Raw genomic sequence first — 26,043 nt, forward strand, 5'->3', positions numbered from 1 at the left:
CTCTGAGAACAGTTCCAAAAGTTGTCTGCATATAATTACAAAGTAATTGCCTCGTGACCGGCAGCAGAAGATATCAAACAGTATTGTGAAATGTTTATACTGTTATCTTGCAATATCAAGCTTGCGAGCTGTTCTTGCTACTCTGTGCATATGGTAAGTTGAAGCAATAGTAAATTTATTTATGTGTGCAGACCGTATGACCGATAATTGACAAGGCAATGTGCAAATATACGAGGGAAGCTCACAAAGTAAAGGTACATTTGCAATTTCTCTTTTCAGAGATTGGGAACACTTCTAGTAACCAGCGCAAAGTGAGTGTAGTTTAAACGTGTCACTCGTATTCTTCCATTAGTTGTTGGAGTATAGAAGACAGTTTGACATGACAGTTCCATAGACTCTCTGTACCAAGAAGGAAATGAGATCAGTGATTAGCTTTTTGTATGTGGAAGGTGTGAAACTTGCGGACATTATTCGTCGAATGCAAGCGCAGTGTGGTGACAGCTGTGTATCACGAAGAAAGATCTACGAATGGATAGAGCGATTCAAACACGGAATAACTTGTGTATGTGACGAGACAAGATCCTGATATAATGTGAGTGTCGTTGAGCGTATACTAAGGGAAAACAGAAGAATCACAGTGGACGAAATCGCTAATACTTTAAAAATTAGCATTACGAGGAAAAGATTTGGAAGTAATGAAGACGTAATCGCTGCTGTGCAAAATTGGTTACAGATGCAACAGGAAAACATTTTTTTTGACAATGAAAAAAACTTGTAAAAAGTTGAAAAAGTACATTGAAGTCCAGGGAGGTTACGTAGAATAATAAGGTATCTTGCAGTTTTCTATCATCAGAATAAGTACAGATTTTCGCAAATATACCTTATTCTTTTGAACTCTCCCTGTACTTAACTGGCTCGTGGCTTGGGCAACAACTTGTGTGATGTGATAATGATACATGAGAGCCAGCGAGGAATGCTTCAAGGAAATTAGTCGCACGTCCAAAATAAGGTGCCAATATCTACCGTGTGTACACGATGTAATATGATAGTGAATTAAGTACATTGGAACACACACACGCACATGTGTACGATATAAATTCGTAGTTTCGTCAGCATGTATAAGTTGCAGCAGTAGTTCAACAAAAGAAAGTCACAATGAAGTTTTCCAACATTATGCAATTACTGATTGGTGCTTTTGAAGTGACATGTCGCCCAAAGTTTCAATAACAGCACAAAAGAGGCACATACCACGGGTATTGAAATGCTCGCTGGAAGACTGGGTGGACACAAAAAAGTTATTAACATTAGCATTTGTAAAGGGTGATAGGGACAGGGAAGAGAATACTAGAATACTGCCCAATATTCTCCTGTGGATGACGAGGTAGAAGAGTGCGGTGCTCCACAACCGTACATGGTCAAGCAGTCATCATATTTGCATACAAACAAGAAAGACTGTCACCTATTGAAGAAGTGCTCGGTGCTCGTACAAACAAAGTTCATAAAGCTAACCTCAAGGCAGCAGTTAGACGCTAGGAAAAGGAAGTCACTTGCGGAGAAACACGGAAGGATAAGATGTCGCAGGTATCTCAGCATGTTCTTTTGCAATTCCAAGACGCTCGTGAAGCACACTTTTCAGTACACGATGTCGATCTACGGCCTTGAACATTACAGGCCAGCAATAGATTTCACCTTCCATCATTTAAGGTATAACATACCTGTCTTTTAGAGTTTAGAACAACGCACAAAATCGTAAGGTGGAAGGTGATGAAATTTATATCTACTACAGTTCCTCTGAACATAAAGAAGATATTTTGAGAACCCTAAATGCCATTATTGACAATGTAAAGCACCATTATCCTGTTCGGCCCCGGCAATGTGTACAACTGTGATTAAAATTGTTTCAAACTAGAAATGCATGACGGTCAAACCCTGTCTCCTCAGGGAGTAAACAAAGCGTAAACAGTTGCCCAATTCTTAAGTGCGACAAGACACAGTTATACAATACAACCAATCGTGTTCGCCGATGACGCCTTACTTATTGTTCAGAAGGACCCAGCGGGTGAGTTCAGCCCACACGTGCAAGGCACTGTGTTTCGACCCTGTAACGTACATCTTTCCGCTTCAAAACCAGACAAACATATGAAAGAACATGTTAATCGTTGGCTAGAACATGTGTATTTTTCTAAAACACAGCGTCAAACAGTTCTTCTCTTGGACGCTTGAAATGAATATGAAAATACTCTATGTGCCGTTGAACCGGAGGAGAAACATAAGTCTAGGTTCAACATATAACCACTAGATGTGTACTTTTTTTTGGATGTTCATTTTTATGCCACTTTTCGAACACTGTTATCTTACATCAGTCTGATATTAACTTGCATATACGAGATAAGATAATCAAACTACAATCTTTGGCAAATAATCAATTCTATCTCCAAGATACAATTATGTCATGAAAGACGCATTTTGTCATTTTGGATATACAATAGACAAGCCGGAAATTTCAAGCCGTAGCAGAGTTCTAATTTGCCAAGAATCAATCCCGACGTGTGACATTTGTGGACAGGTTGCTGTGATTCGTTATGGTTGATGTAAGAGATCACTACTTTTATAACATTTCTTTGTGGAATATCATAATTGTGACATCTTTCTTCCGTAAGATATTGTGCTCTTGAAACTGTAGGTCTGTATTATACAGTGGCAGAAACTATTTGCAATATGTGTTACTTCATCTTACGCTTAACATGTCCATCCATAATTTCATCCGAATTGTTTGTGATCTTATGTCTTTTGTGGCCTTTCTAAACTATTTCGAGCCATTTGGTTGGTTATGTAGCTTCTCTTGTAACCGTGCTTCCGCAGTGAATAACAAATACGCATGACTTCCTTGTGTATCTATTAAGCAAATAATTATTTTCCTGGAAGTTGATTGTGTTGTTTTCGAGATTTCAAGCTTTTTTGAAAGTATAAGTTCGGAAGGGGCTTCGGCACCGTAAACTGTGTTCTTGCAGAAACGAAAAATACGTGATACTTACCATTATGTCCAGTATCTGCATGCATAGTTTCCTCTGATTCGCATGTGTTCTTTTGTCGAGTGGTTACGCCCCTCTGGAGTATGAGTCCCGAGGTCGATTCACGACGGGAGCTGATGTGGTTCGGATTCCACATTACCCTGTAGGTCCCGTCTCGTATAGCCTAGCAGCTGAACGGGACGTTAAACTCAAAATCAACTCAACACTTATTTTCGATTTTGGCCTTTGTAATAGTATTTCGAGATATTTGAAGGGGCTGTTGTTGTGGTATAACCGTTTTCTTACAGAAAAGAAGAAAAACGTATATCTTAATTTTCTATCTAGTATGTGCACACTTCTTTTCCTGAAAATTGTGTCCTTTATAGATTTCGAGGTTTTTGAAAATGTTTTAGAATGAAATTATTTTTTTTCCAATTGATTTTCTGCAGAAAGGAAAAAGAAGTAAGAGTCACTTTGTTTTATGTCTAGTATCCTTATCTACCTGCAAAATTTCGTTGAAATCGAAGTGCAAAACTTCTAATATTTTCCCTGTTATAATATGCGTTGAGTTTAGTTGATTTTGAGTTTAGCGTTCCACTAAGCAGTGAGGCTTTATCAAACGGGACCTACTAATTACCGTGGAATCCGAACAAGAGGCACATATAGAGGAATTATAATATACATTGTTTCATTTTTACAATATATTTTAATGGTTAGAATGGAGCTGGACAATAATGATTTCAACCTGGACTTACTTTTGTAGTGGATAGTTCCCATTAGGTTATTATTAATTTTGCTAAGTACTATCGTGATAGATGTTACGTCGTAGTATAATTACGTGCATTTGTTTTACAGTGAACCTTTAACAAACATAAGAGGTCAACAACACGTAACCTTTTAAGTGCTACTTCCCCTTGATTTTGATATATAGTCGGATGCAATTTATTCTATAGTATACTAATGCTCTAACGACATTAATTAAACTTTTGATATATCATGGGAGAGTCATATCGTGCTCCCTTGCCTGAGGAAAACAAGAAATGAAGCTAAAAGTCGAAACGTGTATTTCCGTTTTGAAATCTGACTATAGTGTAAATCTAAGAAAAATGCATTGAATTTCATAATTAAAACAATGAAATGAAACATTTATTTCTGTTTGTTATAGTCTATAGCACATGTCGACATACAGCTATGGTTGCCATAATTTTTTGATCCAAAATACGAACAAGCCTTAAAATAACGACCCATCAAAAACACGGTACCCAAACACAAAACAAATATTTTTAAAATTTTTACCTAAACATCCCCTTTTCAGATTATCACGCAATTATTTACCGTAATACTTAAAACACTCTTGGAAACTAACATGCTCAGTACTTTTTCATTAACACAAATATAATAAATCGTGACGTAAATAACGTTTATTAAATCTAATCAAAAGAATCCTGGAATGGAAAAGCGAGACACTTTTTAAAAACGTAACCAACTTTATTAAGGCACTATGATGAAAACAATTCTTTTCACATGAAATTTTAGCGATTCCGTACTCGGAAAATTTAGGGCAGCACCAAAAACTGTCAAATATGGACATTTTCCTATTCTATGCTTTGTACGATACGAATACGGACACAAAAATGCAAACAGTCCTTACAAAATATGGACATATGGCAACCCTAAATACAGCATATGTCGAAATCTATGTAGGTCATACAACACAAACAAAGGGAGAGAATTATCTTCAAATAAGATATTCATTTTTTTTACTTGTATTTCTTTGGGAACACGACATCGAAATAAGGGCAAAAGTGACTTGAGTCCTCCTGTTAAAAAAAAAAGTGTTGCTTCAATCAAGAAATTTAAGTAATCTCTTTAAAGTTCAGCAAAATAAATGAAGCATGCAGAAATATTGGTATTCCTTTTAATTTATATCTAAATCCAATTTTATGATGAGCTTAAATAAAATATAGGGCAAAGACTTAGAATGCCTGTTTATGCCCCTTCAAAAATTATACGGAACTAGTGTTTCCATTAATGATCGTTGCTCAGCGAAAGTTTTTTTTTTGACTAGCCATCGGCTAGCTACCTTTCAGAGGGTTACACCCTCTTTTAGGGAAGGGTAGTGAAAGGTATAGGAGAAGTGAGGAATTAATGGGTGGGCTATGGGCTGTTTTATTGATATTTTTATTTAATAACCTTTTTTTGAGGTCTTTATGATCTTTTCGATCATAAACATACATCAAGGTAGAAGGAACTTCATATGTTTATAGAACTGTTAACATAACGAAAAATAATATAGTAAATGTCAGAAAAAAACGAAAAGAAAAGAAATAAACTATCGAATTTACGAGTATATAACAACGGAAAAATATAGTGAATAAATGAACTCATAACAATATGCAATAAAGGAAAACTAACGAAATTGGAATATAAACTAACGCACAATTTCAAATTTTAAGCACTGATGAAGATGAGAGATGAAGTGAGGTGCACTTGACGTCACAACACATTATGAGGACTGTTAGAGGACAAATGCGGTTATCTTCCGCCTAGGGGCTGCTCTAGGCTAATGAAGACGTGGTGAGCCCTGTTAGTAATGATGGAATCACTGTGCACAAAATGATGGGAAAATATGAGGGAGATGAACATGCAGGCGATATTCTTCGAGTATAATGGTATCGTGCGGGAGAGGAGTGAAGTGCAAGGTGATGCATTGTGTCAAAGAGAAGAGGTTGATGATGTGTGTAACGTTGAGTGATGAACTTTAAACGGAGTGCTTCAAGGTGATAGCTGAGAGTAGGAAATGAGATCAAGGAATAGAGATCACGAGTCGGACTTGGCAGAGAGATTCGGAAGGCAATGCGAAAAGCATGTCGTTCAAGAATGGCTAGTTTGTCATAGTAGGAAGAAGAAGCGGAAATTCAAGCCGGGAAGCCATACGTAAGAACTGGTCTAAGAAAGACTTTGTAGGTATTCAATACAACATTGGCTTGAAGACCCCAGGTAATACCGGTTAGGCGTTTGAGCAAGTTCAGTCGGTTGTAGGCTTTGGTTTTGACACTTTGGAGGTGCGGTTTCCAGGTGAGATGTTGATCGAAGATAATGCCTAAGTATGTGACAGTGCGAGTTGGAGTGATGAGTGTATCATGGACAGTGAGCGATAAGAGGGAGGGATTGCGATGAACTTTGGTACGTTTTCGAGGTGGAACAAAAGTGATGGCTTGAGTTTTGGAGGAGTTTATTTTGGGCTTTCATAGAGAACACCAGTGAGTGAAACGATTTGTAGCGGCTTGTAATGAAATGTTTATGGCTTGGATGGTTTTGCCTAGAGCAAGAAAAGCAGTGTCGTCAGCATACTGGAAGAGGTGAACGTCGGGAGGCAGCTGCGGAAGATCTGCAACGAACAGAATGTATAAGAGAGGGGAAAGAGCAGATCCTTGAGGGACCACACACATAAGAAAAAAAGGATGGGAAAGATGCTCATTAATAGCAATGTATGAGATGCGACATGCTAGAAACTGGGAAATAATGCGAACATAGATTATCGGAAACTTAAATTTGATGAGCTTGAATATGAGTGCTATGTGCCAAACCTTGTCAAGTGCTTTTTCGAGATCAAAGAGGAGAAGAACGGAGGGCTGAATGGAGTTGTAATGATTGGTGATAAGAGTTGTGAGGCGGAGTAGTTGATCATTGATTGAAAATGATGGTCGGAAACCGGCTTGGTGTGATGGGAGTAGTTGGCGGTCAAATAAATAGGGATGTAGGCGTTTGACAAGTATTCGTTCGAATATTTTGCTGAATGTAGACGTTAACTGTATGGGGCGATAGGATGAGACTTTCGATGGAGGCTTATTAGGTTTGGGAAACATGAGTGTTTTAGATACTTTCCAGTCGGTAGGAAAAAATCCTGTTCGGAGTATAAACGTATATATAAATGCCAAAAGTGTCAGTAGTGCTATAGGACTTTCTTTAATGTGTCTGTAAATAATAGAATCGAAGCCAGGTGCGTTGTTTCGTTTTCGCTGGATGACAGATGAGATTTCGGAAACTGTGATAGGGCTAGTGAGAACATGGTCGGGAAGTGTATGGGTGATGTTCGGTTGCAAAGATCTAGTGTTAAGATTGATTTGATCGACTTTGAGGTATATCTGTGTTGTCCGACTCGGATGGAGTGAAAATTCCCTGCAGATAGTCAGCAAAGGCGTTTGCTTTATCTGTGTCCGAATGAAGTGGAGCATCATGTAGTAGAAGAGGGTATGGTGTCCTGGTGTGTTTACCACAGAGTGCAAAGAAGCGCTTCCAGTACAGAGTAGGATGAGCTGTGTCTGAAAGGTGATTGCAGATTTTCACCCACTGGCGTAATTTATAAGCCGAAATGTAGTTATGAACTGTTCTTTGGAGTTGACGATGAAGGCGTAGAGCTTCAGGATTGCGGGTGCGCAAGAATTCTCGATATGACTGACGTGAGCGGCGAACAATAGCCAGATATTGTGGTGGAAGTTTCGGCCGATATGGGATGGATTCAGACTGTGGAATATATAGAGAGGAAGCCTGTTGAATTACAGTGGTGATTGTATCAACCTGGCGTGTGAGTTCATCTTGTGTGGTTGGTGATTCGTAATCTGCCAGTTAGTTTGATATATAGGAGCGATACGATAACCGATCAGCTTTATCGTAACGTGGTGATAGACGTGGTGAAGGTGATGTTGGAGAAGTAAGACTGGAATGATATGTGAGCCTGATGGGCGCATGGTCGCTCCCCATTAAGTCTAGAACAGTTACTGTACAACGGGTGATGATAATGTTGGAGACCAATGTAATATCCGGTGTAGTATTACTGATGGGACGAGTTGGGGACGGTAGGTCGAGCAGAGTGCCGCTGCTATTGACTGTGATGAAGTCCTTAAAGTCATCGCGTTCTGCTTGAGAACGGCTATGAAGATTGATGTCGGCAAGAATAATAAAATGTTTATATGATTGAGAGATATGTGAAAAGAAGTCGTGAGGAATGGGAAGGCCGGGGCGGATGTAGATTGTGGCTAGTGTAAGAGCGATATTTTTGAAATATAAGGTAGCGATAACGTATTCGGGGATATGTAATACAGGACACAGATGTGAACGAAATGATTTTGAATGACGAAAACCTATCGCAGCACCTCCGTTGGCTCTGATTGCTGGGATGGAACTATCATGACGTAATAAGGGGTATCGCGGAATAGTGCAGGAAGTAGTGTGCTTTAGAAAGGTTTCATTTAACAGAAATGTTGTAACGTTTTCTTCCATTAAGAGAGTCTCAAATACTGCTTTGTTTTTAAGAAGAGAACGGATATTGAGAAATAAGAAAATGATATCCATAGTTGCTAGAATTATACTGCTTTTTCGAGTTTGGTGGTGTGGAAGTGAACGTAGTTGTTGGAGTATGTAGCGTATAATGACACATGAAAAGTGGATTTGGCGGAAGCAATTATATGTTGAAGAACATGTTGACGTTGGAATGGATGTATATTTTGCAATGTCAGAGCAATGAATTCGAGTAGTTTGCTAACGGTAACAGGATCGTCAACTGTGTGGTTGGTAGAAACTGTCGGTTCTGCAGCCCGCAAAGGAACAACAAGCTCCGGATGAGATTCTTGTGATGTAGGTTTGCCTTGACTTTTATAACTATATGCGTGGTGTTGATCATTGCACGTGGGGCATTTTGGAGGTTGTTGCTGCTGTTTGGGCAGATTCGAGTTTGATGAGGCCCAGAACAGTAACTGCACACAGTAGAGTTGGTGCACTAAGAAGTATGATGAGAGTTGTATACCTGACACTTCTCACACCGGAGAGGCAAAGGTGGTGAAGAATGCGATGGTTCGACACGGTGTTTACGTTTATAGATAAGTGCCCCTGCAGTGAGGAGGTTATCGATCGTGTCTTGACATGAGGTGGGGACACGTACCATGTAAGTGGGTCCAGCATTATTTCGAATACGAATAACTTTGCTGATGGTATGTCCTTCGTATTGAAGTTCTTCATGAATCTCCTCATCACTGTAAGTTGGGTCGACTCCCCGAATCACGACGGAAAGTAGCGGAGGTCGTCTCGGTGGCGGTGCTTGTTTGCGTCGACTAGAGCTGAGTGAAGTGATGATAGCCTGTTTACCTAATATTTCAAATGAAGCCTTATTCCGAATTGTAGTGGCAAATTGTGGGTCTGGCGACTTGAAGATGTACCCGTTTCTGGTTTTAATGACTTCTGTTAAATGTATGCTAGGTAGATATTTACGGAGTTGAATTGTTATGAACATTTCATTACTGAACTTGGTATCGTATTGTTGAAGGAGAAATGAGTGAAGAGAGGGTTTATCCGAAATGTGATTGTCCATGAGAGATGATTGATTATGATTGGCGGCGTTATCAGTGTGGTCATCGGCTGCATCCATATCCGAAGAGTCTGACGGTTTATCTCGATACTGATTTTTTGCCTGATGGCGAGACTGCGTTACAGTATCAGAATATAACTGCTTGCTTCTTGGTGATCTGGACCGCGTGGAAACGTTCGATGTAATAGAAGCACTTGAACTGCCCGACTGAGTGCGCTGTCTGTTACCCATATCCTTCCGCTTGACCACCTTCGTGGCCGTAGCGGAGGGAGGAAAGAAAACAGGTGGTAATTAGCGTGTCGGCCATCCACTGTGGGTCCACCAGAAGCATTGGGGTCCGCCATCTTGCAGACCGGGAGAGCAATAAGCCGTGACTCTGATCGATGAAATTCTGATGAAAGATGCGTGAGATGATGAAGGTAGGACAACCCATTTGGATAGCTGTCCAGGCGGAGCAGCCCCTCTGGCTCGATGCGATTATAGGCTTTAGTAGTGACTGTTTTCAGATGTTGCGACCATGTAAGATGGCGATCAAAGGTAATTCCCAGATACGTTACTGTATTTTTGGCCTGAAGCGGCACTTGATCAACATGGAGTGATAAGCGACGTGCGTTTCTGCGTACTCTGGAAGAGCGTCGTGGAGGTAAGAAGACCATGGCCTGTGTTTTTGTTGCGTTAATAGTAACTCTCCAGTGATTACACCAGTTACTGAAACGATCTATAGCAAGCTGGAGAACGGTATTGTTTCGATGGAGGAAGTGATCCATCAGGCTCTTGTAAATAGTGCTGTCATTAAAAAATCTTAGTGGGAGAAGGCAAGGTAACATGTTTTGCCACAAAACTGCAACTCATTATTCTAACCCATATATTCACAACCTTTTCACCTTGGCATATACTCAAAAGTGCTAATGAGCGCTCCAGAGATTATATTTTTAAAAAATTCAAAGCTCATTTGTACGAATTGAATTTATTCTTTATTTTAAACACTGCCATCTATAGTTTACGCCGTGGAAAATGGTTGAGGGAGGTAAGACCAGGGCCATTTTACAGTAAGTACCGGCATTCAACCAGAGAGACTAAGGAAAACCCTGGAACACCCCGTCATAATGTCCGGACCAGATTTGAACCAGGTGCTCCCAAGCGAGAAGTCAGGAATCTATCAACTGAGCAACGACCGCTCGGTTTCCTTCGTAGGATATACTATATTTCAGCATTTATCCTTCAGGACTTATTAAAACATTCTAGTCTTCAACCAAGCGGGCATAACTGAATTGGTAGAACGTTACTTCCCGTTCTGTAGATCCATTTTGAAATCCTGATCCTTTCATTTTGACTTCGGTTATCTTCAGTACCGCCAGAAGAATGGCAGGATAATTCATATACTAAAATGGCCATGAGCGCTAGTTTTCACCATCGCTTCTTCACAGCATGCACCATAGATGCTAGTTTGCCTTAAATTGAAATGAATTCTATGTCTATAATTATATATTTAATTTATAGATTCAGAATAGTAAAAAATGAAAATTTAAAATGAAATATTTGTTTAACGTCCCATAATTATACCTTTTAGGCTAATGGAGGCGGCTAATTAAGACAAGTTTATAATAGTTTAAGAATTAGTGAAATGAGAATATAGGAAGAAACAGGAGCATCCTTGCGAAACTAACGGCCATGATGTCCACTACAAACTTACTTAAGCGGACATTGAACTAGGAATTCATACTCCAAAGTTTAGCTCTGTATTACTGATCACCGTGTCCCGTCCAAAATAGTAGATCGTTTACTGTTACTATAGGATGTACGTAAAACACGTGATTGGAGGGGATAATATTTTCTATACGCACAAAAACTTCATTCACTAATTGACGCATAATTAAAGATCGGAGAAATGCGGCAACTTTGGTGTGACATAACCACTTGCACGTCGAAGAGGTTACGTCCTTTCGCGAATATATAGGGAAAGGAATCGGGATGTATGTAGTAACGTGCAACTGTAGTGTTGTTACTATTCTGGCATTAGCCTGATGAAAGTGCAGATAAATAAGGAAAACATAAGTCAATATAGTTGGTATTGGTGATCGAATAGAGGGACTTCTACAATCTGTCAATGACCAAGAGACTATGGATAATTTATATCTACCAGTGTTAATGGACTTAGATCCAGTTACAGGTGAAAGAATATAAAGAGGAGTTACGAAATTTTTATATAAAAAAACGACAATACACCGACGCTTGTGTGTATTGGTACATATGGTGAGTAAATACAGATGATTTGTCAGTCCTTTGAAACATGATAAGCGCTTTCCTCCTTTCATTCACTGTCATTGCTTAATTTATATTGAAAACCTAGCCAGTCAAATAAAATATGTTCATGAAATTTCAGAACATTTTAATGTCATTGCTAAATTAAAAACCTTTCTTTTTGTAAGACCTCTTAACGAACGGTTGCTAAAAGTTCTCTTCCATGATTTATCAGCATGATATTCAAAACTCATCGTTTTGTGGATATTCGTTGGTTAAGTCTTGGCTTTTACAACGGTCTGGAAAGTATTCGAAGCAATCAAGGCACATATATCTTCAGAAAGCTTCTCTGAATTATTTTATGACGATCCCAAGATTAATATTGTTTTCACAGTAGTCCTCTTTCAGTATCTAAAAGAACTTAATAAATAACTCCAGTCAGAATAAAACACAACTTGTGGCTTGAAACAAGTTAAATTTTCATTTCGATTACAGTTAGAAAGATTTCTTTCAACAGCAAGTAGAAATGTACTGCATCATTTCCCACAAATTGCACACATTTCAGGAATCTTAGTTGAGTCAAGTTTGATTGCCTTAAAAGTGCTCAGCTGGAAATTCAAAATCTTCAAATTTGAAGGACGTTTCCGTGTTTTAAAAGAAAATGAAGTTACTTAACATCCTTTTCTATCCAATCTGAACTTAACTAGAAAATCAAGTTAATTGAAGATTATATTAATATGGCTGCTGGCATGGAACGGGAAAAGATAAATATTTAGTCCTCGTTTACGCTGAAACAATTGTTAAACAATACGAATTACAAAGTATTTATAAATGAAAGTGACTATGTGAAATAACACCAGCAGAAGCACCCGACCGATCAACATCAATTTTTCATTGTGGATGAGGTTAGGCCTGGAATGTTTATCATTTCAATCTGACGGTGAAATTTAGGGGAGGGGGAAGACATAAAATGACCGATATTAATATCAAATTCGTAGTTTATGAGATTGCAGAGATGAACAGTGACACTTCTGATACTGTTTAAACCCAAATTCAACCTCCATTTGTATCCCTAAGGGGACGATGGCGACATGTAAAAAATTGAAAATGGCCGGTTGAATTCATAATTTTTGGGTCCTTAAGTTGATTGGTGACAGTTATGGTATCCTTTATGTCCAAAATGAAGCTATACTTCCCGTGCAAAGAACGGGTATTCTGCTAGTACAAAGTATTTGGGGCACCCGTGCAAAGAACGGGTATTCTGCTAGTACAAAATATTTGGGGCAGCAGAAAGCACAAAAGGTTTCCAAATACTGTACTGTGGAGTGTTCCTTTTAAATCACATAGCCTATATTCGGCGCAAACTATCCTAATAAGCATTTTCAGTTATGAAATACTTTAAGAACAAAGCACGATCACGATTAACTAATTGACATCAATAATTCACTAAGGGCTATTTGATCGTTGATACAAGCGCCTTTCATCTGTATAATATCGCTGAAATTCAAAGTAAAATTCAAAATAAAATTCTGATTAATCTTATATTTTGAAAGTATATGTCTTTATTAATTAATGTTGTTCGATTTCATTGTGCTAGCGCACTTGGTATTATTTGTGGGTGGTATTCCAATTTTGGATGGGTTAGAATGCCAGTTTTAAACTATTCCGTTTAAGAAGCAGGTCTGTATACAGAAAGGAACAGGGTTGTGCTTAGTTTTACCTCAGACTGCAAGCAACCTGCCTGGTGCCTATTATTTTCAATATTTAGAATTTCTCATTCTACAGCATAAGTTAAAAACAAGAAAAAAAGGGTTAGGGTAAACAGGCCTTGCCCTAATTGAAAGAACCATTCAAACATTCCAGTGAAAAATCGAACATATGGAAAAGATCAATATCGAAAATTTTGTCGCTGATTTCTGTCGATGAGTTCATTTTAGTTTCTTTCTTTTCTATTTCTTTTTTCTTCTTTGCTATATTTTAGATCTCTAGTTGTCTACGGATTAGATCGGGATAATAAATGTGGGAGCCAGGGCGTAGATATTAATGATCTTCTCCGACTCCCCAATCAGGGTGATTGGCCACACGGATCGATCCCAGTACCTCCTGAGAATCAGGCGATTGAGTTTTAGTCATTTAGTTAATATTAAACTACACGCTTTTATAAATGTACTTGTTTATACAATTTAAGTATATTTATGAAAAGAGGCATTACGTTGATTTTATTTTGCAATATATTAGTTTAAATCAGTGATAATAAATGTAGTAACCTATAAAATCACACATTTTACAAGCTCCTAATTTCTTTCGTTTCTATCCAAAGGAAAGTTGTATTCTGAAAAAAATAATTGTAGACGCAAACTTGTCATCATCCCAAATTCTGCTCTAAAATTTCAAGGTTTCCTTATTATTATTATTATTATTATTATTATTATTATTATTATTATTATTATTATTATTATTATTATTATTATTATTATTATTATTATTATAAGAAAGTATTTTATTATGAGAAAGTAAAATATTACTTTCTCAGAATATATTTTTTCTCAAATATTTAAAACCAACGTTTTCTAAAAAATAAAAAAGCAGAGAGAGAGAGAGAGAAATGAAATAAATGTGAAGTGGGTAAGAGTAGTCCGCGAGTATGAACGAAATTACATTTCTCAAAATTGACAGTAGCATTTCTATGTATACCAAGTGTACTCTTATTCTCAACTTTCCTTTACTAAATTCAATTCCCCTTACTTTTGAGAAACAACGTTTAGTCAATACTTTTCCCAATTTTAGGTACTAATTTATTTTTGTTTCTTAAGAAACTGAACATCAATGTACTGGTAGAAGTCCTAAAAGGAGGTCGAAAGAAAGAAATAACGTTGCCCTAATTTCCATTTTTCCTAACATTTTATCAGCTGTCAATCACAGAAAAAATCACAACTGCGATTTTAGGTGAAATGCCAATCCCATTTGACCTAATTCTATTACGCCTAACGATGATCTCAAGAAGGAAACACCCTTTATACAGAAAAGATCTGGCAGTGTTTCCATATTCTACATAAATGAGTGACTGAAACTTACATAAAAATGCCACATATATTTCAAATGACTATATCTTAAAATATTTCAAATATACAAAAAATAAATTAGACTACATCAATGAAATTACTACAGTCACATTAACAATTAAGTTCGCTAGAAAAAAAGAATACTCATTTCAAATAACTATAACATGAGATATTTCAAATATACAATATTGTAATTAATGGCGTGGATCAAAGAAAACTTGACCCACGAACCACTGACCCACCACACATCGTGACCCACTCTGACCCACCACCTACCATGACCTCCATGACCCACTCTGACCCACCGTGACCCACCACCCACCATGAACCACTCTCATCCACTGTGACCTACTCTGACTCGCCAAACTTCATCGTCATCAATTCTGAACACGATCCACGGCCTCTTCTGTACTGTCTAAAGAGTTTACACTTGTAATAAAACAAGACTGTGAAATTGTCACTAATCGGAGTTTGAATTTCTAGTCAATCGCTCAAGCACCACTCTGTTACAATAACGGTGGATCTGACCTTTACGACATAAAATGGTAAAGAGTTTGTCAGTGAGGAAATTGAAACAGCTCGAGGTGGGGGGAAATTAGTGTGTGCCTAAAATATACTTGTACTAAGAGACTATTCTTGCAAGTGTTAATTTCTGAACGCATTCCAAAAGAAACCTTTATTCGCAGGAAAACACCCCTGTACAATATGGAAAAGGTTATGGTTTCTCAGTTCACAGTATTTTTCTCACAAAAGACTTGAAAAATCAGTCGTTCATAAGGTATAAAGGTGCTCGGGTACCCTATGTGAGAGTATCTTCATAAAGTATGCTCATAATTGTAATTTGTGTAATAACTAAAACACCACGTTAAATTTAAGTTACAAATATGCATAATTGCAATTATTATAAATATTTATTCAAAGTAGTTTACCTAAAGCAAAGAAGAGACTTACTAAAAGTTAGGTACAAAGTTCAATAACACAAATAAGCCATTAGTAATACAAGTATACAATTTCCATAACTCGTAATTTTCCACTTTAAAACAAATCTGAAATCGGGTTTATTTCCTGTTGGTAACTTTTTCGTGGTAAATCATCCGCAGTGGAATGATGTTCATCCTTCAGCAAAGAAATAACTTGCTCCTCTACTTTGAGCATGTCTACCGGTGGGCCATTAACATTGATGAACAACAAGTTAGACAATGTTTGAGCACTTAGTCTATTTCTAATATCAGTCATCTGTAAATTCATATGGGGAAATTCCCGTTCGCACTCTGTCGTGGAAGTTGATAATACGTCTACCCGATTTCTGCAACTCCTCTCGACAATCTGCTTGTTAGACTTAAGTCTGATAACGATTTTTCTTGGTCAGTTTTGAAATACTCAGAAAGATCATCTCTCTATCGCCATACAGCATCTTTTCCATATCTATCATGTCAGTTGGAAATGTCGACTCATGGAGAACAGAAACTTCATCTACCACGCCTTCGATAGGGACTCTTGTGAATAAATTATCAATTAAAGCCTAATAAACTGATGATTTCTTAATTGTTCATAAATTTAATTTTTGTAATTACACATGAAGGTTTGATGCCATTACCAAGTTCCCTCCCCCGTCTAGAAAGCGAAAGGGAACGGGGTTCCTGGTAAGTGTTCAGAGGTGAATGGGAATTTTCCTCCTTCTTCCCATTCAATTACCACAGTGCTGTTTGCCATGTGCCAAATTACGATGAATTTCAGTTCAATTATCATAGTATAATTATTTCCTTGTTGAATTAAGAAGGATGAAATTTGAAGTGGAAAAAAGGATGAAATTTGAAAGTTCCAAATCAAGGTAAGTAAACCAACGTAAAGAGGAAAAAGTGTAAAATTTTCCATAAAATTATGCGTACAATCTAAACTTAAAATTTCCATGTAATTAAGCTTACAGTACAAATTTTATGCCAATTTTTCTCACAACTTTATGACTTGATTGTCATATGCTGTAAGCGCTCCATATAATAAACATAAGCTTCAGCAATTATTATAGAAGAAAGCAATGGATATATGAAGCCAAGCTCTGTTTTTTTATATCTGTTTTTTTATAACATCGATCGTTTTCGATCATTTTTACAAACCAACTCACTACCAATTTTCCATATATAGAAAGTGCAACCCTCCATAAAGGAGAATTTTTGAAAAATTGTTAAGACACATTTTGTTTTAAATAAAGAGTTAATACACTGAATTTCAGCTCCGTAAGTTTAACGGCTTCCGAGATACTCATTTTTTTCGCAAAAATTCGGATCTTCACTACCTCCTTAGGATATAATGCATTATAATGAAAGCAATATAACATCCCAGTTTGGATTAAGGCCTAACTATATACCAAAAGTAATTTCATTTAACTTTGCAATTTGACCGTGATTATCAGGCACACATAGTTACCTTCAATTTTTTATATAATAATTTATATATTACAGTGATTCAAAAATGTATTTTTTGAAGTAGTTAGCTCCTCTAAAAACTCTCAGATCTCGAAAGCCAAGTAGTAGTGTAAGTCCTATTGCTATTGTTACATTTAAAAATATAAATATCCAAAAGTGCCTGAAGTTCTTTTTTTCACTTGGTTAGATATACTCACCTCAGGTAAGTAGACAGAAACAAATGGAAAAGGAAGGGAAAGAATGGTCTTGAAAGTAAAACGAACACAAATTTATCAGTCTTCAGAAGATACTGTCTACAATGCAGTGAGCAGAGTGGGTCGGTAGATCATATTGAGTCGGTAGGTCGCAGTGGGTCATGGTGGGTGGTGGGTCGCAGTGGGTCACAGTGGGTGGTGGGTCGCAGTGTGTCATGGTGGGTGGTGGGTTACAGTGGGTCACGGTGGGTGGTGGGTCACATGCTGTGTACCCTCGGCCCACTGACCCACTCAGAAAACTTGACCCACCAACCCACTCCATCTCTGGTAACCATACGGTGTAAATACACACACACAGTCGTATAACAGCAGACATAACAGTAGTTAGCCTTTGTCAAAAACATAACATGACAAATTTGCGATATATTACATTCACTTCTACGCGGTGAACGCTTCTGAATCAGATATATATACATAATAGGGTATGACATCTATATAAGTGGCCCTGCATGACGTAGTCGCTAACGCTGCCGTATTTGATGCGAGCGGTCAAGGGTTCGATTCCAGGTAGGGACACTCGATCGAAAAAGCGTAAAAACACCTTTTTCAGGCCAGCAATCGTAAAAGAGAATTTTCTGGGTTTCCCTCATTCACACCAGGCGAATGCCGGGATCGTACCAACCATAATGGTCCCGGCCGCTTTCTTCCTTCCTCATTCCAATCTTCACTTTCATCGGATTGTGTGCTCGTCGAGGGACGTCATCCCTCATATACGTGGCCTTAGATGCCGATAGCCCAGAAATCTAATTCCTATAACGTCTATATAAGAAAATAAAGAAATTTTCTCGTTTCGTAATTTGTCTTTCAACCCATTGATCCCCTCATTCAACCTTTCCCAATTTCCTTTTTGCAGCACCTCACGATTCCCAACCTGGGAACATATTAGAGGAGATTAATTCTGAGACTCTTCGTATTAGATGCGAGCATTGCTACATTGTGTTAAGTAAAAGGAGATGGAATTGGTGGAATGGGAATATGGGAGATTGCATTAACACAATGAGAAACGTGAGATATCATTTGTAACATAGCTATAGTATTTGATGAGAATAACTGTATTTTTTCCAGTTGACGCCAATTTTTACTTATCTTGCATTCTGAGACATCAACATTGCACATTTTTCTCTTTCTTTTCAACTCCAAAACTATTGTTGAGCTCCTCCCTGGCTAAGCGGTTAGGTACGCGCCTTTGGCGTGGGAGTCCCGGGTTCGATTCCCGGCGGGAGCTCATGTGGTTCGGATTCCACGTTAATCAGTAGGTCCACGTCTCATATAGCCTTGCTGCTGAACGGGACGTTAAACTCAAAATCAACTCAATCAACTCAACTCCAAAACTATTGAAGGAACGGCTGCAAAATATAGCTCAGACTATAACAGGAGATTTCTTAATTGTCGTCAGTGTCCAAAGTTGCTGACATACACAAGTGAAAGTGGTAAAAGGAATATAATACAAGGTTTACTCAGCAATATATATTCTTATTTCAATGAATGAACAATGATAGACTAAGAAAGCAAATTACAATACTTGTACGTTTTGCTTACATTTCTGGTCGCGGTTATGCCCAAATTATGTTTTTTCACAATTTTAACGAAACCATTGAACCTAGAACAACGAAATTTTACACAAGGTGTACCTAAACTCCATGAATGAGAGTAGAGATTTCATTTTATTTCCAATTTTCCAAAAAAATTCATCCGCTCTTGCACTATGTTTAGTGACTGGAGAAGATGGTATAGGAATGCAGGAGAATGCGCCGACACAAAGGAAAACTTGAGATGTTAATTGTAACCTAGGTATTTCATAAGCAACATTTTAAATTGTAAAGTTGGTGCCAATTTTAACGTATTCTGAAAAGCTGTGAAACAGCTCTCAAAGGTGGAGACGAAGAGTGTGGGAAACAAGATATTTGTTGAGCCTTGGTATTTGATAAGAATAACTGTAATTTTTTTCTGTAACTTATTTTTCGGGTTCAACATTGGACATTTTTCTTTTCTTTCTTTTTTCTTTTTCTTTTCCTTTTTTCACTTCAAGACTAGCTATGGAAGGAAAGACTGCAAAATTTAACGCTAACTGCAACAAGAGACTTCACAATTGTGCCTACAGTTGCAGGTACTCCCATGCGCAACAAAAATTGCGCGTATACTATAACTCAAGATTTTTCGCATTTATTCCATTTTCCTTATGGGTAAAATTCAGTTATTAGTATGTGGAGATAATAGAAAGCAATCCATCTAAGGAGTTATTTCCAAAAAAATAATAAAATAATAAAAATATAAGCAAAAAACAAAATTATGCTCGGTTTTGTGTATACTGGCAACGTTGATTTCTAGGGATTTTTTCAGTAGCAGATCACAATTGCGGAGGGAATTCAGTAGGGGAGTCGAGAAGTTGGATCAAGGAACTGGATAGTGGATTTACATACCACAACATTTTTAAATAAGTAGATATAATATAAAGTGCCTACTGTGAAGTTTTGACTACTCAAAAGTCGAGTTTAGTTAACTCATGAAAGCAAATACTGACCATTTTCTGGAAATAAATATTTATTTATTTATTCAATCATATATTCATTCAGAAGAGAAAGTGAAATTTAACTAATAAGGAAGCTGAATTGTGTACTTGTTCTTCCAATAAAATAATAAAAGAAACATAAAAAGCTGCACTGTTAGCGCTGCGTTCTAAAAGCAACAAGTAACTTCATTTTAATTTACAAAATAAAAACATATTTCTTTATATATATATATATATATATATATATATATATATATATATATATATATATATATATATATATATACTTATTCTATCGAATCTTCATTATTTCTAATATATTTTCATACATAATAAAGGGAGTTTTACAAATATCTGCTCTAAAATGTTGATTATACAAAATTCCAATATTGAAATTATGATTTACAAGTGTCAAACACAATAAAATCATTTTTTCTTATTTTCTGTTACAAAAATTATCTTCATAAGAACTTTCTTGTAGTTATTTCATTACATAGGTAGGCCTACATATGAAGAAATAATGGGATTTTCTGTTTCTGAAATTGATAAATTCACAAAGGTTTATTTTCAATTTCTTGTTACATTTTAAATATTGGACTGGGATATTTGTTCTCTACGAACTCGATGTATGTTCCCTGCACTTTACCCCCCCTCCACACACACACACACAAAGAGAGAGAGAGATAAACACTGTATATTTTTACTTCCCAACTTGAAACATTAGAAAATTTCTGGTTACCGAAAGCTAATTGGAAAATAATAATTTGTTGCTATCTAACTTTCCTCCACAGGAATTGAATTTTATAGCTGAATGTGCAGTTAAATATAGTGGAAAATTTTCCACCGAACATCACTATACATAATATCCAAAATTGTCCGAATTATGAAAAATTTTTTCACTTGTTTCTACATCGTGATTAAAAGTTTCCGTTTCATGAAAATTCCTTTCACTTGTTTCTACAGAGTAATAAAACTTTCCGATTCACAAAAAGTTATTTTACTTTTTGCTTCAAAATGATGAAAACTTTCCGATTTGTAAAAGGTTCTTTATTTTTACCATACAAGACAGAAAATATTTCGATTCATGAAAATTTGTTTCACTTGTTCCTACATACTACTGAAAATTGTCCGAGCCATGAAAAGTTTCAGATTCTTTAAACGATCTTTCACTTTTTAACATTTCTGTACATTATTTCAATCAATTTTATGAATACTGAGGAACTGTTACTTGGTCACTGATATTTGTTAAGAACGGAAAAGTTTACCGAAAAATATAGAAGAAAATTTTCCACCTCACATCACGGCTAAACAACGATGCAGGAATAAGTGGAGTATGTTTTTATAAATCGGAAAATTTTCCATTTCATGTGTCCTGTTTCCAAGCATTGTTTTTTTTCTAACACGCCATAGGGCTGAAAATACTACGTGAAAATTTCTTTTCAATATCTCAACACGTGAGTTCAGTAGCACAGTTTTTGTAAACACATGTTTCAGAGTAATTGTTGTGAGCCTGTTGAATCATAAGATAACCCACTGATACAGTGTTATTGTAGTTTGTGACTTAAGTGTTCATTATTAATTAATTATTGTGGTGGATATAACTGAGCCAGTCTAAAAGAAGAGACAATTGATGCATAGATATATAAGTAGAAAACGCGAAAGTTGAAATATTATTGAAGTTCGATGTGAAGAATATGTTATACACAAAAATAACGTAATTCATCGAAAGCTTTTACATTGGTTAGTGAGTGTTGTGCAAGTCGATACTATAAACAGTTTCCACTTTAAGAACAGTGAAAGCTAATAAGTTGATTGTGTTGATTTTTAAGTTTAATGTACCGTTCAGCAGCGAGGCTATGTAAGACGTGGACCTAATGATTAACGTGGAATCCCTTTTTTCACTTTAGCTTTTTTCTGATTTATCGAAGGCATCAAATGAGTGTTTTGTCTGTTGTGTGAGATATTGAAAGAATATGAAGAATAAGAAATGTATGAATAAGAGATTTTGATGTCATCGGGCATGTTCTTTATGAGTTGTGTGTCATATATGTCACTTATTTCTGGTCGGAATTAAATGAAATATCTAAAATTCAAGTTTTAATTCGTTTTTCAAGTTCCCATATGAAAAATTCCAATACTGATTTTTTTTTCGCTAAAAGAAACAAATCATGCAGAAAGGGATTAACACCTAGCCAAAAACTACTGTTCATTGGGAAAGTGAAATGAATACTGTATAACCATATATTCCGGAACCTAACCAGACAGAAACAGAAATCGCTATTTAAAAATTAAAGAAACACACATCTCCGGGTGTACACGAAAGTATGTCTGAGTTAATTTTAGTTGGAAGGGAAAAATTATAAAGCAAGATACACAAACTCATTCTCCTTATCTGGAACAAGGAGGAATTACCACTAGAGTGAAAATAACCAATCATGTCCCAGTTCAGAAGAAAAGCAACAAAACTGATTACATAAATATTGAGACATTTCTCTTCTGTCAACATCTAATAAATCCTCTTAAACATCCTATTAGCAAGATTGGCTCCATACACAGATGAAATTATTGGAGATTATCAGAGCTGATTTAGGTAAACTCGATCAACTATCGACCAGATATTTACCTTATCACTAATACTTGAAAAGAAATGGGAATGCAATATCCCTGCCTAGACTATGGTACAAGGGAAACATTGTACACGCTTACAGAATTTGGAATACCGATAAAGGTAGATTAACTAAAATGTGTAAATGAATCCCAAAGTGAAATCCGGCTAAGAAAATTTTTGTCTACGAGCTTTCACGTGGAGAATGGCCTGAAACAAGGAGATGTGTTGTCGCCATTATTATTTAACTTTGTTCTGGAGAACACAATAAGGAAAATCAAATACAGTACCATAATATAACCAGGCCGAGCAGTTTTGAACATATTTAGCCCGCGTCCTATGATTAACAATTTTTGGCTCGAGCCCGAATACTTGCTCATCCGGAACTCAAACCATAACCTCGTGAACGTTCTTGAAGACTTCTAGACGACCGAGGTCGACAATCAATCAATAAACAAATTGAATATTTTTTTAGTATTCAGATATGTTTATACGTGTTGTTATATTATTATTATTATTATTTGTATCATTGATAATAACGACATTAGTAACTAAAAATTGTTTCATATAAGATGTGCAGTATCATGTGGTCATGTGTGCGCAACAAGATGGACATTATTTAGTGTTGCCATGTTGAGGAATACCGCGGTGTAAGGATTTTTGACGTGGCGAGGGATTGTGGGAATATTCTTTTAAAGCGTCTGAAATATAGGTTGAGTTGAGTTGATTTTGAGTTTAAAGTCCCGTTCAGCAGCGAGGCTATATGAGTTGTGGACCTACTGCTTAACATGGAATCCGAACTACATGAGCTCCCGCCGGGAATCGAACCCGGGTCCCCCATGTAAAAGACGCGTACGCTAACTGCTTAGCCACTAAATAATAGAAGATCTATCACATAACATAACACGACTTGTAGTTTTAACTCACTCATTACAGGGACTACAAATCATGTCCTAGCCTTAAACAAATCGTAGCTACAGACTTGCCAACTCCGTTCGCCCTCATACAAGGGAATTTGTCATTTTTGCTGGTGCCGGAAAAAGATTCTATTTGTATCAATACTCCTGGGGTGGTTGTTCATGGCACAGCACACAAGGGGGCGTCTTAAGAAGCACATGAAAAAGCCAAACAGGTTAGTGTTCTAGTATTCAGTGAAGTGTGGTGTTCTTTCTGTATAGTTCTGTGCTGCGTTAATATGTTTTGTGAGCTGGATTGTTTCCTTTTTGTATCATAACCGAGGTTAAGAAGAGCAGAAAATTCAGAACAACGAAAACCATTTCCAGGTAAAGCAGAGATATTTTGGTTATTTTTTTTATGATTTTATGAAGAAAGAGGCTGATAGTGGAAATGAAATTAACGTGAATCAAATGCAAAAGCGAATATCTGAAGTGTTTTACTAAATACTCTGAAGCGTGTTATGAGTGAGCGGGAAATAAGCAAAATTTTGGGAAAGAGTTTTCTTACTCCAAATAAGAAGCGAACACAACGAAAAACAAAGATCTAAATAATTTTGACAAACGCATTACTCGTCCTACAATTAATGAATTTCATATTTTTCATTGTCAACCATCTTCTGTAAAATCACTGTTGTGTGTCTGTCGCGAAAAGATTCATTTCAATGGAAGCTCTTGGATTTTCTTACAATAATCCGTTCCTCAGTATTCAAAGGTATTAAGGCTGAAAACAATTGGCTACTACTTGTTGAAGATGATGCATTTCGGTGAAAGAGATTGGCTTCTTTACAAGCTCTAGCTAATTACAGAAAGTAGAACCGCCATATAGTTTACATGGATGACACATATTTTCAGATGTTGCACACCAAACAAAAGAGTGATCAACAAGAAGAATACAGGTTTACTCACAACAATCTCCAAAGTTCAAAGCTTAATAATCATGCATGCTGCCGGGGAAATCGGTTTTATTCCAAACGCATTATTCATGTTGAAAAGTGGAATGAAATCTGACGAAGAATTATGAAAACTATGAAAAGTGCTTGAACTTTCCACTAATTCTTAACTTGCCAGGTAATATAGTTCTTGTGATAGACAATGCACTATATAAAAATGTCCATTTTGATCCTTTTCCGCCATAATCATCTCGTAAAGTTGTAATGATTGATTGACTTGGAGGACACAATATTCTTTTTAGACAAAATATGTACAAATCACAATTTTATAATTTAATCAAAGCTAATAAAACTCGTCCTCGGATAATCCTTCGTCAGCATCGTGTTGTCCTGATCTAAAGCCAATACAGTTGATTTGAGCTAAAGTGGTAGAGTATGTAGAAGCAAACAAATACTACAATTTCCATCAACAATGCGACGAAACTTACTGGAGAAGTTTCACCAAAGTTGCCCAACTCATGAGGTCGGCTCTCACGAGTTCGGAATTCACGCTCACTCGACCTCACGGGTGAGTGTGAGGTCAGACTGGGTATGTGAGGGTGAGGTAGAGTGAGCGTGAGGTTAGAATGATGTGAGCGTGAGGTCAGACAGGTGAGGCGAGCGTGACGTTGACTGAGCGTGGGGTCGGACCAGTGAAGTGGTCGTGAGCTTGAGTGAGGGTGAGGTCAGACTGGTGAGGTGAGCGTGAGGTGGAGTGAGCGTGAGGTTGAAATGAGTTTGTGAGCGTGAGGTTGAGTGAGGTTAGGTCAAAGTGGTCAGCTCTGGTTTACACTGATAGCAGCGCAAGTGTGAAAGGCGGGGTGTGATAAAGTAGTAAGGAGTGAAAAGTACTTTTAAAGTGGAACATCAATTAGACGTTCCCAGTGAAGATCTTATGCTAAACTTGGCCGATGGCAGTGACAATAGATAGTAGTAATGCCTCAGAGAAAGTGATGATTAGAAGGAAGACAAAGTAAATGAAATGGACTGTACGGACGATATTGGCATTTTGTATATACTTAAAGCTACAGGTAAGCCTATCATAGTTATATAAGATACGAAAAAGTAATTACTATTCATTGTTCTTTTAACTTATATTCGAGATTAATATCGGCATGAGTTAGAAACACTTCTAAAAAGTTTCCCTTCTTTCTCCGCTGTCCCCTCGCGGTGAATAACGTTCTTTCTACCTCCCGCTTAGAATAAATAGATCATGCTATTTCTCGCGCGGTTTAGACACACTTCAATCTCCGGTTATTTCGTATCGTTCGTTTAGGAAATTCAAAAATTCTGGATTGGTCTTTTACCATCTTTGGCTCATGTTTTCCAAAACTACAGAATATTCAACAACTTATGTTCGTTGTATCTTCTTCTTTTATTCGCAATTTCTTGAATAAAATACTTTCATTTTAACATGGGCAGAATTCATTTAAAATCGTAAACGTAATATCCACATATGTGCCATGACCGTCTTGAAGTTATATGAAAAAAATATATATTGAAGATAGACATGACCAGAAAACCGATACAAAATAGTTTTGGTCTCTGATAATTTGTAACAACAGTGTTGCAACCTCTTTAAAAACCACCTTTGGAGCAAAGTGAGGAAATGGCCTTTTGCATTAAGAAAAAACAAAAAGTGCTATAAACCTTTTTTGGTATTTATTTTATACTCTGACTTCAAGACTT

Source organism: Thermobia domestica, chromosome 14 (genome assembly GCF_964235325.1).
Source record: "Thermobia domestica chromosome 14, izTheDome1.hap1.1, whole genome shotgun sequence".
In the NCBI taxonomy this organism is placed as follows: domain Eukaryota; kingdom Metazoa; phylum Arthropoda; class Insecta; order Zygentoma; family Lepismatidae; genus Thermobia; species Thermobia domestica.